We start from the raw sequence: 14,343 nt of genomic DNA on the forward strand, positions 1-14,343 counted from the left end.
CCTCGAGGGACAATGTGCACATTTAATCGTGCCATTTCCTCGCGCAGGTTGTTATCCTTGGGCCCATAGGATTTCCGGCTTAAGGCGTCGGCTACCACATTCGCCTTTCCGGGGTGATACTGAATTTCCAAATTATAGTCCTTGACCAACTCCAACCATCTTCTCTGCCTCAAATTTAAATCCGGCTGGGTAAAGATATACTTCAGACTCTTGTGGTCGGTGTAAACCTCACACTTATTCCCGATCAGGTAATGTCTCCAAATCTTAAGGGCATGCACTACGGCTGCTAGTTCCAAATCATGGGTCGGATAGTTCTGCTCATGAGTCTTGAGTTGGCGGGAGGCATATGCAACGACTTTCCCGTCTTGCATCAGTACGCACCCTAATCCTTGTCGGGATGCGTCACAATAAATGACAAAGTCCCGATGAATGTCCGGTAGGGTCAGCACTGGGGCGGTTGTCAGTCTTCGCTTCAATTCTTGAAAACTCCTCTCACAAGATTCCGTCCAAGCGAACTTCTTCTCCTTTTTAAGGAGTTCTGTCATGGGTCGAGCTATCTTAGAGAATCCCTCGATAAATCTCCGATAGTACCCGGCTAACCCAAGGAAGCTCCTGATTTCACTGACGTTAGTTGGTCGCTGCCAATTGGAAACGGCTTCGACCTTCTCTGGGTCCACTGCTACGCCTTCCGCAGTCAGAATGTGACCAAGAAAAGCTACTCTCTCCAGCCAGAAGTCGCACTTGCTGAACTTGGCATATAACCTATGTGCCCTCAGCTTTTCCAATACTACCCGCAGATGTTGCTCATGTTCCTGAATACTCTTAGAGTAGATAAGTATGTCGTCGATAAAGACTACGACAAACTTATCCAGCTCGTCCATAAACACTTTGTTCATGAGGTTCATAAAATAGGCAGGGGCATTGGTTAGTCCGAAGGACATTACGGTGAACTCAAACTGCCCGTAGCGAGTGACAAAAGCTGTCTTAGGGATGTCACTTTCCCTAATCTTGAGTTGAAAATATCCTGACCTTAAATCGATCTTGGAAAAGTACTTGGCTCCTTTTAGCTGATCGAACAGGTCATCAATCCTGGGGAGGGGGTACTTATTCTTAATGGTAACTTCATTCAGTGCCCGGTAATCCACACACATCCTCATGCTCCCGTCTTTCTTTTTGACAAACAGCACCGGGGCTCCCCATGGCGACGAGCTTGGTCTGATAAAACCAATCCGTTGTAGTTCTTCTAGTTGCTTCTTTAATTCCGTCAATTCCGAGGCTGCCATCCTATAGGGTCTCTTGGCTATAGGGGAGGTTCCGGGGTTAAGGTCGATGACGAATTCTATATCCTTGTCTGGTGGCATGCCGGGAAGTTCCTCGGGAAAAACATCTGGGTATTCGTTCACTACCGGGACTCCTTCTAAGGGCTGGGCTTCCATGCTAAACACCATGGGGTCAAATTTACTATCCCGGGTATGGCAGATCACTTGTACTCCTTCAGGGTTTGTTAGGTGTACCACTTTGTCAGTACAGCCTATGAGACCATTGTGTCGACTTAACCAGTCCATTCCAAGGATTACGTCTATTCCCCCCTGACTTAAGTACTACCAAGTCTGCTAGAAATTCTACCCCACTTAAATTGATTCTTACCCGTAGACAGCCCAATTGACAATTGATGTCGCCTCCAGGCGTCCGGGTTAATAGGGGTGTTTTTAGTAGTACCGTGGGTATTTTGTGTTTTTCCACAAAGCTCGAGGATATGAATGAGTGCGATGCTCCAGAATCAAATAGCACTGTTGCCAGAGCTGAGTTGACTAGGTACTCACCGAGCACTACGCCCTGAGCTTCCTGAGCCTCCTGCGCGTCGATGTGGTTGACGCGGGCTCGTCCAAAGGATTGCTGCTTCACCTGCTGGCTGCCGTCGTTGTTGCGGACGGGCACTCGGTTAGCACCGGTCAGGGCTGGTCTGGGTCCATTCACTGTGTTGGAGAAGGCTGACGTGGCCGGCTTATTCTTGGCGTAGGGGCAATTGGCGATGAAGTGCCCCGTCTCACGGCAGTTGAAACAGGCCCTAACATTGTTGTTGTCAGAGGCGGCCAGACTTGTGTTGCTCTGCGGGGTCCTCATGGTATTCTGACTCTTGGGCTGTGCTTCAGAGGCTCGTGATCCAGTCACTTGGGACTGAGTCCTATACTGCATTGGGGCCTGGGATCTTGGTGCAGTGTAGTTGGTGTTCCTCAGCTTTTGAAAGCGGTCCTGTTGGCGGGCCTTACTTTCCAGGAATTTGCGTTTATTGTCCTTTCTCTCTTCAGCTTTGGCCCTCTCTGTGAGAATAGCCTTGTTCATCAGGGTGTTGAAGTCCGGATAGATCTGAGGAGTAAGCAAGGTCCGGAGCTCTGGGCTTAACCCCTTCTTGAACATGTCTTGCTTTTTGTCGTCGTCGTTCACCTCTTCCGGCGCATATCGGGCCAATTCTATGAACCGGTGGGTGTATTCTTCCACCGTCATATTCCCTTGTTGTAGTGCGCGGAATTCATCCGCCTTGCGCTTCATAGTGGCCGAAGGGATGTGGTAGCGGCGGAACTCCCTTACGAATTCTCCCCAGGTGATGGTAGAGGCGTCTTCGGCTGCGGCACAATAGTTTTCCCACCAAGATAATGCTGTTCCAGTGAGCTGGTGGGCTGCCAGAAGGACTTTATCCCGGTCTTGGCATTCGAATGGTTCGAGCTTCCTCTGAATTACTCGCAACCAGTCGTCAGCATCCAACGGGTTGCAGGATCCGGCGAAGGTAGGTGGCTTGGTCCTTAGAAAGGCCGTCAGCTTGTCGTTCATATTCTGCCCTCGTGGCTGCCGGTTAATGAGGGCATTCGCCAGGGTCTCCAGTATGAGGGTCTGGTTATGGATGATCTGCGCCAGGTCTCCGAGGGGTGGGGGTGGTGGTAGTTGCTCTCCCTCTTGACTTCCCCCTCGGTTCTGGCTTACTTCTTGCTCTCCTTGGGGAAGATCTTGTTCAACGGGGTGTGCTCCGACACTAGCGGCTACGGGGTTCCGGCCACGGGAGGCCCTCGCAACGTTCCGGGGGGTCACCTGTTGATTGGGCAAATCGGGGTTACGATTTTGTGGTGTTTAAGTTATTTAATTCGTATATATAAGGCAGGATCTACCTTCTGCCGGTATCCATATAAACAAGTAGCACACAACAAACCAACATACAATCACCACAACAACAAGCATCAACTATTTTATTAAGCACGGGGGGGTACAACTTAGGGGTACGACTAAGCCTCGTGCTACTCGGCCAGGGTCTTGCAAAAGGGCACGTCTTAAACAGAAAGGCTGGGGCACCACTGGGATGGCGTCGATCATTCTACTTGCGTGGTGTGTCTTCTTCCGGGGCGGAGAGCGCAAGCGGTCCTTGCTCGCCGTCCTCTGGGTTTCCACCGGTCAGGGGTTGCGCTTGAGCATTCCTTTCGACGGCGGTAGCAGAGCTTTCAGGGTTTCCGGGTGGGGCTTGTGTGTTTCCAAAAAGGGGTCCCCATCCTATGATGGGCGTCCCGAGCAAAACATGGTCTTCCCCTATCGCCGGGACGGGTGTCCCACTTTGGGTCCAATCTTGCATACGCCGGTCTCGGGCCTGCCTGAGGCTTTCTTGGGCGACAGCTTCGCTACTGACCGCGGCTGCGGCTCTCGCCTCGGCATGGGCGGCTCGGATCTGCTGTATCCTCACCGCGAGCTCCGCTTGCTCGGCTCGATGGGTCTGCTCCCTTAGAAGGTTGGCTTGCTCATCAAAAAGTTGATCCAAGGCGGCTAGGTAAGTAGCTACTTGGTACAGGGGACCTTCTTCGTGGCGACGTCGTTCCAGGTTTCTCATGCGTGCTTCCCAGACTGGGGTTCTGATGGCCGGTGGAAAGAACTTTGCTGGTGTAGGGGCGAGGTGTTCTTCAAAAATCCGGCACAAATAACGGAGGGCTTTTCTGATGGCCAAGGGGTAGGCGTCTTGGTGTCTAAACCCTGTGGCGGTCGCCCGCCAGGGCTGGATGTCGGGGTAGCGGTTGCTCCTGGCGATGACCAGGATCACCCTGCAGCGGAGGGTACCATGGTACTCGTACTCTCAGCTGTAGTACCTTGGGCGCTCTGTAACGCCAAGGTCCTCCAGGATGTTGATCAAGAGGCTGGGGAATCCAGGTGCAGCTTGGCAATCGCCCTGGGTCCATCCTTCCTCAGCCATCTGAAACAGAAATAGGGTAAACAACCTGGTACAGGGGCAAAAGGGAGTAGATGATATTTATTATTACAACAAGGGTGGTACAGTTTTCATGGATACGTGGCCATTATTAGGGTAGGGTTCTAGCTAGGGGTGCTAATCCTATCATGGGGATTCTTCCTCGGTCCTGATAGAGCGCTTCTTTATTGGAAGGAACTGATCCATCTCGTTTTCGGTCTGAGTACTCTTATCCCAATGGGTCTCCATAGGCTCTTCTTCTTCTTCTTCCTCTATCCATCCACCTATTCCGTTGCGGCTCTCGTACTCTTGCATCTGGGCTTGGAGGGCGGCTAAGGAATACTCGGCGTTTGCGGCTCTTGTCCGTTGTTCCTCCAGCTCCTGGGTTATCTTTTCAATCCCCTGGATTAGCTTCTTCAGTTGTGCCGACTGTTCGCGGCAAAGTGCATCCAAGCCAGTAAGGTAGATGGATAGGTGGGAGACCGCGTCTTCTAAGTCTTCTTCTTCTCGTCCAAGTCTCCTCATCCGGGCAATCCAAGTGCGTCCACTTCTTTCAGCGGGTGGGAAAAATCCCATAGGGGTCCGCTGAAGGTGGTGCTTGTAGAGCACACGCAGCCGTCGCAGGGCTTTACGAGCGGCTTTTCGGTACGTGTCGGGGAAGCGAAAGCCAGTGGTGGAGATGAACCAAGGGTCCACATCAGGGTAGCGGGTGCTTCTCTCCACAAAGATCATCGTGTCGCACCGAAGGGTGCCACCGGAGATGTATTCTCGGTAGGCGTACTCCGGCGTTTCCATAACCCCAACGCGTTCCAGGCTGAGCAATAGTAACTTGGGGAGACCGGGCTCTGCGTGGCAGATTCCGCTAACCCATCCATTGCCAGCCATCTGGAACAAGGCAAAGACCAGTGGTGAGTATTTGTGCAGAAAGTTTCTAAACCGGGACAAGTTCTAGGGTCTGAAAAGGGGTCTCGCTCCTAGGGTCACGTCCTACGGCCAGCCTACGGCTCTGATACCACCTGAAGCGTCCCCCCATCAGGGAAGACTTAAAAGTGATACTTTATCAGTCCCAGGAGGCTGATAACACTTTTATTACATCAGATGGTACATCACCGTACAGCTCTTCGCGGTAATGGGCAGTGAAGCGCCACTATCGCGAGGATTACAACTAAAACCCATACTACTATACTAGCTACGAAAAGCGGATCATCAGAGTCTTGCGCCATGCGGAGTTCCAGCGGTGACCTCACCCACAGGCAAGACTGGGTGCAGGACGGAACCCTACTCGATGTCTTCGGGGACGTAGTCGGGATCTTCCACTGTAAAAGTAAGAATGGGGTGAGTACAAACGTACTCAGCAAGTCCAACCACACCCACGGAGGGGGTATAGCAGAATTAGATGCACAGGATAATCCAAGGGTAAAGCTATGGTTCATTTGCGGAAAACTCGGTTATATGCAAAGGTCTGTGTAAAACATTTTTCAAAACAGTTTTCCAGTAATAAAGAGCACATGATGCTGATCCACACAGGATTCAAGTTTTAACAGCTACCGGACTCCCCGTCCGCCGTAGCACACGGCACAACTGCCGGATACCTTCCAAACAACTCACACCAACCCAACCGTTCCCAGAGAGAAACACTAGTTATGTGACCACACCGTAACCTGCCCAATACCGTGGGCACGGCTATTCGAATAGATTTTAACTCTGCAGAGCTGTGCAACTTTACCCACAGGTGGGGTACCACAGCACGAACACCTTAGTGCCGGTGCAGATCCCATCAAAGCCCTTACCCACCTTAGCTAGGCCTGACTAGCCACCACGGGGTCTTTCAAGGGGTCATTCGACCTATCTCCGAGGTTTAACCGGGGCATAAGTCACACAGAGCTTATCCCGTCTCCTTGATCACCCGTTGCTCTCAGCTCTCCTGATGGCTATCAGACTAACTAGTGGGGTTAGGCTATGCCGTTGCCCACACAACGGTCAAGTGGTTCGCACGACAAGAAGCTAGGTGAGATGTCACATCAACTCGGTCCTTAGGGATGACAAGATGGATATCTCCCTTCCTCGCTCAACCACACAGGTACGAGCACACCAGCGGCAATTCACACAGAAATGCCATCCATCCCGTCTAACTCATCTTTCAAAACACATTTTATCCCTTCCCACACGCACACATTTTCTTTATAAAATCAGGTAGTCAAGGTATGGTTATCACAAACAAGGGTGGCTATCCTACCATGTTTTCAGCAAGCAAAACCATGCAAATTTATAAAACAGGCCACTGGGTTGTGTTTATAAAAACTAGGGCAGAAACATGCATCAAAGGGCGGGATTGAACTTGCCATCGTCAAACCCTTGCGGGAAGTCCTGATCGACGCACTGTCCTTCGGGTTTGGGGTCGCAGAACTGGTCCTCAGTTGCTCGGTCGCGGTCGGGAACCTCGTCGTTCACTCCGTGTCCTACGACGCAAACAAACAGACACACGATCAAGCGAAGGAACCAAAAGCTTTTATCGTTGAGCTTGAATCGGAAATAATTTAGTTACGGAGATAGGGTTAATATTTCTGGGTGATTTCTTAATGGCGAGGCTAAAACTATACTAGAAACGGAGTGGTAAAGTTTCGGGTCAATCGGAAGTCGTTTCGCACATAAAATGACGCGCCAAAGCGGGTTTTAGGGCTTAAACAGGGGTCCAGGGGCCTATTCACAATTATCTAAGGAGGATAGGGGCTTATTTGCGAATACTAGAAATATTCAGGGCATACTGACGGTGTCGAGTGTAATTAGGTTTACGTGGTGAGGGGGGGGGGCTTGGTTTGAAATATTAAAAAGGGTGGGTTCCTTTTGTAAAAAGGGGTGGATATGTGTGTTAGAGTGAGGGGGGGGCTTCTTTGGAAAATAGAAAAACAGCAGGGGGTTTTGGGCGAAATGGCCTCCTTTCTTCCTCCCCTCGCTAACAGGAACAGAGGAGGGAGTGGGGGGGGGGCGCCGGCGGCCAAATCCGGCCACCTGGGACCCGGGGCGGCTCGTGTGAGAGGGGGAAAAGGGGGAGGGGGAAGAGGGGAGTTGATTCCCCCACTCACCGCGGGCTGGGGTGGAGCAGAGGGGCGTGCCCACGGTGAGCGGCGGGCGGCGGCGGTGCCACGGGCGGCAGTGGCGCTGCGGCTCAGGGGAGGGGGCGTGCGGTGGCAGTGGGGGTTGTGGGAGGACGGAGGGCGGGGCGGGGCCTTCTTATAGGCGGATTGGAGCAGCAAGGAGGCGGGGCCGGTGGGGAGCGAGGCGGGGGCGGCCGGCGGGCGGTGCGGGCGCCATTAATGGCGCTCGGCCGCTTGCGGCCGTCGCGACGCGGCACGGCGGTGGACGCGGGGTGCCAGCGGCGGGCGGCGCGGCCACGCGCAAGGGAGGCGCTCGTGTGTGCGCGGGCGGCGCGGCGAGGTGCGGGCCAGGACAGGGGCTTGGGCGACGGGCGGCGCGGCGGTGTGCGCGGCCACGCGGGGCACGCGCGGGCGCGCGCGTGGGCACGGGCGCGTGCGTCGCGAGGCTGGGCAGGGCGCGTGCGCGGCGCCCAGGGCCGGCGCACGGCCGTGCAGCACTCGGGAGCAGGGGAAGGAGGGGGAACAGGGAGAAGAGGAGGAACAGGAAAGAAAAGGAGAAAGGAAAGGGAGGGAAGGAAGAAAAAGAAAAGGGAAGAAAAAGAAAAGGAAAAAGGGGAAAAGAAATAGAGAGAAGGGGAGAAAAGAAAAAGAGGGAGGGAGGAGTGCCGGCGCCGGTCGCGGCGGCGACCGCGGCCGGTCGGCCACGCGCGCGCAGGATTCGCGCGCCGCGCGAGAAAGGACTTGCGCCAGCGCTAATTGCGGAAAGTGGTCGCGCGGTCATCGTGACGCGGTGGCGAGAGTCGAGGCGGTGCGCGTGAGAAAGCCAGGCGCTGTGAGGCACAGGGCGGGGAATGCGACAGCGTGCATGTGGCGGTGAAACGGGGGAAGTCAGGGTTTTACGACGGATAAAGTTTTCGGTCAGAGCACCTTAACGTGTTATTTAATTTCGAAATTTTCGGGACGTCACAGCTCGAGGTCCGTGGAGATGGATTCCGGCGCAGCCTATCGGGGCCATCGACCCGTCCCTCTTCTTGACCAAGGAGAAGGCGAATAAGTTCCTCCAGAGCTTGAAGTGAGGTTCAATCCCCAAGCCTCACACAGCGCGATGAAGGCCGCGATGTGCTAGATCCTATTTGGGTTGAGGTGCTGCAGCTCAATCTGGTAGTGATGAGGGGGCATCCCAACCCGCGCTCGTGGAAGTGTGTGAAGAAGATGATGTTGCCATCATGCAGCGCCGATACCTCCTCACGGCCAGGTAAGAGCCACTTGATTGCGGGCAGAGAAGCCCGCACTTGATGAGACACCCCAAACGCGCCTGGGCCACATTCGAGCAGTTCCACGATGCTGCAGCTCTCGCGAGGGCAGGGGCGCAGATGGGGAACGGCTTAGGATTCAGCAGCGAGTAGACGAGGAGGGCTGGAAGATGGAAAGGCGTGGTGATGGCAGAGGGGCTAAGAACCCTAATTATAGGTGAGGGGAACGGAAGACAAACCGACGCCTCAACCCCCACGATCACCATGATGACCGCATTCATCACGTCACGTCGCCCTATCCCATATGGATGTGCGCTCGCCCGCGCCGGGCTCGACCCCTCGTGGAATGCGCCTAGCAATGAAGGGGCCAAAGGCCCCCACGGGTAGAAATGGATACAGGCTGAAAATGCCCCGACGACCCATTAAAGCCCAAGGGTTCGTAGGTTGGCCCGCCGATGGGTTCACAACCGCCCCAGGGCACCACCGGAGTGAGGGGTGGAAATGGATGGGCCAGCTAGCGGCCAGCACCTGGGCGCGCAAGCACCACGGGCATCCCAACCCATGTTCGAGTCTTGACTGGAGCATGATCTTTGGTTTTTCTCTGAAGAAAGGCAACGAGCCATTGGGACTGGTCGAACGGACTTGATAACTAAATGGATCGGCCATCGAGAATCTGGAGTCAGTCACCAGCTGACCTACGCCGGATCCCTGGGGACGGGAGCTGGGGTCCCACTCAGACCAACCCATTAACAGCTCACCGAGCACCACGTTTGGACCAATGAGGAAAAACGGCTCAGCCTTTCCGCCTTACCGAAAGGCTCCGACAGAGCTCCGCCTATAGTCGCCCCCGACAGAGCTCTTAGGTGGCTTGGAGAACTTCTTTAGAGTTTGGGTCGCTTCTCATGAACTCCAGGAACCTCAAATGACCTGGGGTGAGGCCTTATATAGGCTAGAGATCCACTTATAGCCGTTACATGTTTTTTTCCTGAAAACATAAAGCGTCGGTTAAACCGATCACCACCGTCGGTTTAACCAGTCTCACTCAGTCTGCCTACTAGCTATTGAACTCCAACTGCCATCCTCTGCTGACGTCATTGCACCGACGTCATCCAACTGCCATCCTCTTGACTGGAGCATGATCTTTGGTTTTTCTTCGAAGAAAGGCAACGAGCCATCAGGACCGGTCGAACGGACTTGATAACTAAATGGATCAGCCATCGAGAATCTGGAGTCAGTCACCAGCTGACCTACGCCGGATCCCTGGGGACGGGAGCTAGGGTCCCACTCAGACCAACCCATTAACAGCTCACCGAGCACCGCATTTCGACCAATGAGGAAAAATATGACACGGCTCAGCCTTTCCGCCTTACCGAAAAAGACGCTTGAAGGGAAGCGGTTGTAAGACGAAATGGCCTCCCAACCAGACTCCCGCTAACACGTCGGAGATTGGGGTCAGATTCGCAAGGAGACCAAACACGTGGTCGCATACGAAGCGGGGGCGGGAGCCAAAAGAGAGGGAGAGAGATCTCCTCACTTTTCGTGCCCCTCCTGAACAGAAAAATCCTGAAACAGCCCCTAACCCCTCGACGGGCTTGGGGGAAACAACGGGGCGTTGGAATAAGTGCTAAAAAGCGCTCCTTTTATTTTAAAATTACCAAGGGACACAATTACATGGTGCGCTCCGGGTTTGTAATGAAGCCATGTGTCAGATTTATCAAAACGACCTACATTTTGGACACAGGGGGTAGCTAGCCATTGGCCTTGTACAAGTACAAATGACTTAAGCACCACCATGCAATGCAGCGCTAAAAGTTGCCCCAGGTCTGCTTCAGCGAGGGCTGAGATGGAATAGACGACCGCGTTGCAGTCCATCATCTAACAACGAGGCTGTCTCGGAAGTAGGAGCGCTACATGGCCGTCGACGCGTACATCTCATGCTGCCTTGACATACGCCTTAGCCACTGCGAGGCGACTTCGGCTACGGTAGTGGGGACGATGGGAAAGAGGGAAGCTCGGCGAGGCCGTGGGCACCAAATGAGTTAGCTCAGATGCAAGACCGGGGACACGTTCAGAGCGGCACGGAACTCGATGCCCGGGTAAAGCGAAGCCCCAGCACGGCTCACTGAGCCGCGTAAGGGCTTGGGGGCTATTGTCGGGGGCGAATATCACGCACCCCAAAAAGTATATTCCTTAGGAAGCTAATTACGAGTTAGCTCTCCCGCAATATGCGGCTCAGCCTAATCAAGGCTGTCACATGGCCACAGATGGCCCACCGAGAGGAAGGGCATCGACGGCCCAATACCAAGCCCAGAAGAAGGGTACGAGCCACCTCGCCTAACCACCGGAGGTCAGGCTCCGCCTCGCCCGGCCCCAAGGATATGAGCCCAGCCTCGCCCGACCCCTGTGAGAGAGGCCCCACCTCGCCCGACCCCGAGGAAATGGCTTCGACCGTACCAGCCGCTGGGACGTCGGGCCCTTGGGGTCTCCCGGAATGAAAGGTCATGCGGGGGGTCGAACCTCTGGCATGGGGTTCAGATAAGGACGTGCCTCGACATGACCTCTAGAGAGGATAGGCCATTACCGCGAGCCCCGGTCGTCCGTCGCTCCGGAGGTCAAGCTATAAAACACGCCAGGGGCTCACGCCGCCCATCTTATTGGGGCGCATGTCGCCCACCAAGCACGCGAGGGGGGGGGGGAGGGAGCCGCCCGCCTTGTTGAGACGCACGTCGCACATCGCCCCGTGTAGCAGTGCAGGGACACCCCCATCATCATGTACAGGACCAGCAGGGACCGCACATAGGGAGGAGGAAAAGCGGGATCCCGGCGATCTCTCTCTTTCTCGTTTATCTGACCCCTGCCCCTTGAAATATAAAAGGGAAGGGGAGGACACCCGTAGGGGGGGGATTTTTTAGATAACACTCACGCACCCACACAACACTCACCCAGAGATTTAGGAGCCCGTTTTCCCTCTCTCGCCCGTTTGTAACCCCAACTGCAAACCAGTGCAAGAACACGAGCAGCTCGGACTGGACGTAGGGACATTCTGCTCGAACCAGTATAACCCTTTGTGTCTTCCTTGCACACCATCCGGGCCAGACGCGCAAGCATAAAGTCACTAGTCAGCGGTCCGAAACATCGACAAACTCATTGATTCACATCCTTAGGTATAGCACAAGCTTTGAGAAAGTTAGTGCTAGGATTAGCTCTAGAGAGAGTGAGAGAGCAAGACGTTGCTGCCTTGTGTGCTGGTTCATGAGTGAACCACAAGTTGTATCTCAGTGTGCCGGCCCCTTGGAGTCTTGGTGGCTCGCCGGCAAGTCATCAACCCTCCGGCTTGGTGTGGAGCGGTGACGACGTCTGTGTGCGGGGGATGTGGAGATTGAAAGTGCATTTGGCCCTCTAAGTGGGTTTTGGTGGTGATAACATACAAAATTAAGGAGCTAATGAGTTTATCGAGTTTTGGACAGGTTAAAATTCAATGAAATGAAAACGATCAAGAAAAGACTCCAAATTTGCTTAAAGGATGGTGTTGGACTTAAAAGGAGATCCTTACTTATTTTATATTTTGAATTTGAGTTTAGGAAAACCGTACTATTAAAAGAGATGTAAATGGATAGCATGAAGGTGTCAAAGTTCTTATTTGAGATGCTAACCATCAAGGAGAGACACAAAATCACACATTTGTGCACCTAGTTCTCTGTCTATTTCAGTGTGTTTCGAAAGTTCCGACCCTAGGTTGGAAGTTCCAACACTTGTCGAAAGAAGTTGGATTCTTTCAACAAGGAGTCCTCGGCCAGCTATTTTAAAATTGTTGGAAGTTACAACCGTGTGTTGGAAGTTCCGACAATCACTTAACCAGTGCACTAACAGCTAGTTTTTGGGGCTTGGGTATTTATACCCCCTCAGCCCCCTTCACTTGCTGCTGACCTAACCCGAGACAAACACCTCCAAAAGCATTTACTACTCCTCTCCAATCCCTCATTGAGCTAATCCTTTAGTTGATTTGAGCTAGGTCTTGAGTGAGAGAAAGATTGAGGTGTTTAGTTGATTTGAGCTAGGCCTTGAGTGAGAGAAAGATTGAGGTGTGAGACTCAACCTTTCAAGTGAAAGGGCAGCCAAGTTCATCTCAAGAGAACTTGAAGCATCTTCATCATTCGATTCACGTTTGTTACTCTTGAAGCTTGCTTCTAGACTGTCTGATGTCGCCTGTGGAGCGTCCTCTCGTGTGTGCGCGTCCCGGGAAGTTTGTATTACCCTATCCTTTGTGGATTTCATAGTAAGTGACTCAATTCTCTGTGGTTGATTGAGTGAGGTAAAAGATTAGAGGAAGACCTGGCTCTTTGTGAGCTCCTCAACGGAGATGTAGCTTTCTTTGTTGGACTCCAGTTGTTGTGCTTGCAAAAATCACCTGCAGAAGTCTTATAGAATCATTATGCAACTTTTGATTCAGTCAGGTTCTGCAGTTTCAAGTTTAATTTTGAATTTCGTATAAGAACTTTAGTTTTGTCGGAAGTTCCAGTCTGGTGTCGGAAGTTCCGACACATTTAATTCCTGCAAAGAATTTTTCAGATTTTACATGTACGCCTATTCACCCCCCTCTAGGCATCACCAAGATCGTTTTAGAGATCCCTATCCTTGCTAGAGAAGCTCCTTAGTGGAAAGCGGCATCAAGGTGACCAAGAACTTGGCGAGAGTCTTGTTGGCTAAGCCTTCGTGGCGAGTCGAGAAGAGTCCCGGAAGAGACTTGGTGACCGAAAAGCAATACTCTTAGTGAGTACTTCAACAACGTGGACTTGGGTGGCTTTGTGCCTACCGATACCACAGGATAAATCTTCATGTCGAGAGTTTGCTTCCACTCATCCCTTTCTTTTAAGCTTCCGCATTTCTTATTGCAATATTGTGTGCCTTTACATTCTTAGTGTAGTATCTTGCTAGAATTGGTTATAGGTTGCAAAATTTTTTGGGATGAGATTTTCGCACTAGTTGAACCCTAGTTGCACATCTAGGTTATATATTTTAGCTTATATTTTGTACTAACTAGTTTGAGCCATAGGTTATGGTTTTAGATTTTAAATTTGCCTAATTCACTCCCTCCTCCTCTAAGGCTACGAGCACCGATTCCTTTCAAACTTACCAGCAAGTCGGAGATCGAAGCGATGCAGCCTTGCTACCCGAAAAACTCGTCACAAAGAAAAAACTATGAACTAGGGTTTGGTGAAATCACCGACATTGAAGAAAAGAGTTTGTTGTTTTGATTGTATGATTATTCTGATTACAAGCCCGCAGGCCAATATTTATAGCCTAAGCTACAACTCCTGGTCGATCACGACATTACATAACTTGACTAAAAAGAAAACAATCTTTCTAAAACTAATCAACTAGTACATGACTCGGACTCCACGTGATAACTTGATGACGTAAACCATCAGTGCCAACTCCGCTCCATCGGCTGCGACACCATATCGGCTAGATGGTCCTCCTTCCATCGGCTATCTTCCTTGCCTCAGTATCGTCCAAACACGTGTCAAAAAACGGTGTCAACAAATATATTTTTTTAACGAACCGCATGAGACAATGCGAGTTTCTATTAATATAGCAGAAAAGTACAAGACTACAACCCTGGGAGGCCATAGGCAGGAAAAGGAAAAAGAAAAAGCTACCTAAACCCGACTAGTTGGATTGGGACATCAATGTGGGTAAACTCAACTCAAAACCACCAAAGCCGATCGGTTGGATTGGGACCTCAACACGGCCGCACACTTCACTCGACCACGGC

This window comes from Panicum hallii, chromosome 5, assembly GCF_002211085.1.
Source record: "Panicum hallii strain FIL2 chromosome 5, PHallii_v3.1, whole genome shotgun sequence".
Lineage (NCBI taxonomy): Eukaryota > Viridiplantae > Streptophyta > Magnoliopsida > Poales > Poaceae > Panicum > Panicum hallii.